The sequence below is a fragment of the Galeopterus variegatus genome, unplaced genomic scaffold (genome assembly GCF_000696425.1).
Source record: "Galeopterus variegatus unplaced genomic scaffold, G_variegatus-3.0.2 Scaffold19039, whole genome shotgun sequence".
Lineage (NCBI taxonomy): Eukaryota > Metazoa > Chordata > Mammalia > Dermoptera > Cynocephalidae > Galeopterus > Galeopterus variegatus.
This window is the reverse complement of record NW_007745150.1, coordinates 7013-10007: the sequence shown is the minus strand read 5'-3', so window position 1 is coordinate 10007 and position 2995 is coordinate 7013.

Here is a 2995-nt window from a genome sequence, read left to right as displayed (position 1 = left end):
TATTTTTTTTTTTTTTTTTTTTTTTTTTTTTTTTTGTGACCGGTAAGGGGATTGTAACCCTTGCCTTGGTGTCACCTGCACCGCGCTCAGCCAGTGAGCGCACCGGCCATCCCTATATAGGATCCGAACCTGCGGTCTTGGAACTCCCAGCGCCGCACTCTCCCGAGTAAGCCACGGGTTTGGCCCTAAATTACCTTTTAAAGTACGTGATACTTAGAGTATTGAATGCCCCATTATAAAATATAATTACATGAGAATAAGAAGGAAATAAAGCGAGATCAGAAAAGCATTGAGCTGATCATAGTAGCCATGTAATCATGATGGAAGATTATACAGTTAATACATAATGAACAACATAATAGTGAATTCCTTGTAAATGATATATCTTGTCAGACATTCACAATTTTGTATTGATACAATGAATTTTTACCTATTCTAGGTACAGGCTGTTGTTAAGTCTCACAGAACAACTACATAAGTTGTTCTTTATGTGGTCTCATCAAAAATTCCTCTTTGTATGCATACATTCAACAGTCACTTATAAGACACAAAATGCTCAATAACATAAAGCTGTTTCCTGAGAAAGTAACTTTAGATGTTGTTAAAAGTCTCACATTAATTATCTTCTGCTGGTTATGCAGTCTTTTTGTTGTGCACATTGTATTAAACAGAAATAAACAAGTAGCTATTTATCAGTGATTATAAACCACACAAAAAAGTACTCGTTCACACAAAAACAATCAACCAAATAAATTTTATGTGACAAACAGGTTTGGTGGTCAAAGATAAATGAAAGAATATGTAAGATTGAAAAACATATATTTTGTTTTCATAAACCAACAGTACTCTGAGTATTAGAAATTTCACATGGTTAAGCCTAAAAACAAAAAAAGACTGGTTCTAGAACTGGATTTGCAGACCCAATAGATATGACATTCTCATTTTGAACACATCTGTGAACTGGCACAACTTTATCCGTGTCTGTAACTAGCGGCAGGCTGCCATCAAATATACCTACTAATCCCAGGCACAGAGCAGCAGCTGTGTGATCAAGCATCCCTTGACATAGGAGATTGGTGGCCCTTTTGTGAATTTTATTTATTTTAGTCGCATGTGTTGAAGAAAAAGCCTTTTCATTAAATTCAAGAATTTAGATTACTTTTAATGAGTCACATACATACATGTTAAGAATTTTGATACACAGTGTGTGACTACAGCAAGGCAGCTACATTAAACCATTATACTTAGTAAAGTTTCTAGAACTTGGACTCTAGAAAGAATTCCTGCAATTGTCAATCATGCTTTGCTAAATATAAACTAAGCAACCTTCTGGAAGACTCTATGCAAGACTTGTTGCAAGACAAGACTTGGTGCAGGTGAAAGTCAGAGAATTCCCGACTACTTTCATATACCTTATGTTTAGTCTTCATTTTCGATATTTCTGCTGACCACTCCTTACAATAAACCTCCTATCCTCATATCTACTGACTCCTCCCAAACCTAAACCTCCTATCCTCATATCTACCTTATGTTTAGTCTTCATTTTCAATATTTCTGCTGACCGCTCCTTACAATAAACCTCCTATACTCATATCTACTGACTCCTCCCAAACCCTGTCATTTAAACAAAACACAGCACTAACCATCATAGTAAATTCTGGATTTCAATATTTATCTTAGGATGTTCTGTATTAGTATTGACTTTCCTCTAATTTTCATGTCCTAATATACTTCTATTTCTGAAGCTCTCAGACATAATAAAGCTAATTTACTCCCTTTCAAACTATAAACTTTCAAATATTTCAAAACATTTTACCTAGTCCTTTTGCTTTTTCTTAGGCAAACATCTTTAACATTTTTGTTTGTTTGTTTTCCTTTCTCACACTGATTACTAAATCTCTGAGACAGCCTATTCAATATTCCTGGTATAACATTATTAGCTCCCTGAGCTGATATTGGTTCTAAGAACTAGACTGACTATTGCAGGAAATTCTTTCCAGGTTAAGAGGGAATAGTTTCAGGAAACTTCTTTAAATTCCTATAAATCTTATAACTTGGAACTTGTAGTTAATTATCTGAGCCGAGTCAACTAATAAACTACCATGCCAAAATTTGTCTATTGTTTACTGATAAACCTCAAATCCCATGTTTATATACTTATAATATTTGAACAAAGTTGAGGATTGTGCATTATTATCATATTTTATGCTTTGCTTGATTCTTCTCTTATTTCCCATTGCTATCCGTACAACTTCTCATTCTATTTGGATGGACCCTGACCACACTTTTTGCATTAATTCAGGACTCTGTGTCTTCCTAGAATACCTTAACTATCACTTTAGTTTCCATTAATATTACTAGCCATCAGTGATCATTTCAGTTTTCTATACCCCATTATGATTTGGGCAATTTGTTAAACCTTTATTAAATATACTTTCACTTCAACTCCTGTATAGTGCCCCCACTGTGTTATGCATAGGCTTTAAGTTTTATAAATACAGGGAAACATAGAATCTAGAAGGGTGCAGGGTCACTTAAATGTGTTCATTTTTACTCACTTCACAATCATTTTGAGTACAAGGTCCACATTGCGTATTTATGAGTTTACAAATAAAACAGGCACAGAAAAATACACATAGAACACAATAATTGCTAAAATAATGTTATGGGCTGACTGTGTGAAAGTAGCCATGATATTGTTTTGAGCTAATTAAGCTAAACACCTGAGAGGATGATGTAGATTGGATTAACCTACTTCAATCGTGCTCATGGCATTAAAATAGAAAAAAATAAAATAATGGTCCCAGAGCTTATCCTGGTTTCCTTTAGTTTTAAATTTAACACTCAAGTTTTAAATTCAAAATCTCAGTGATTTCTTCATCCAGTGATATATGATCTTTATTTTCCTGTTGCTTTCCTATCACTATCTGATGGTTTTTGATTATCCTTTTATAATCTTAGGTATGTGGTTATTGAAAAAGCAGTCAGCGAAAAT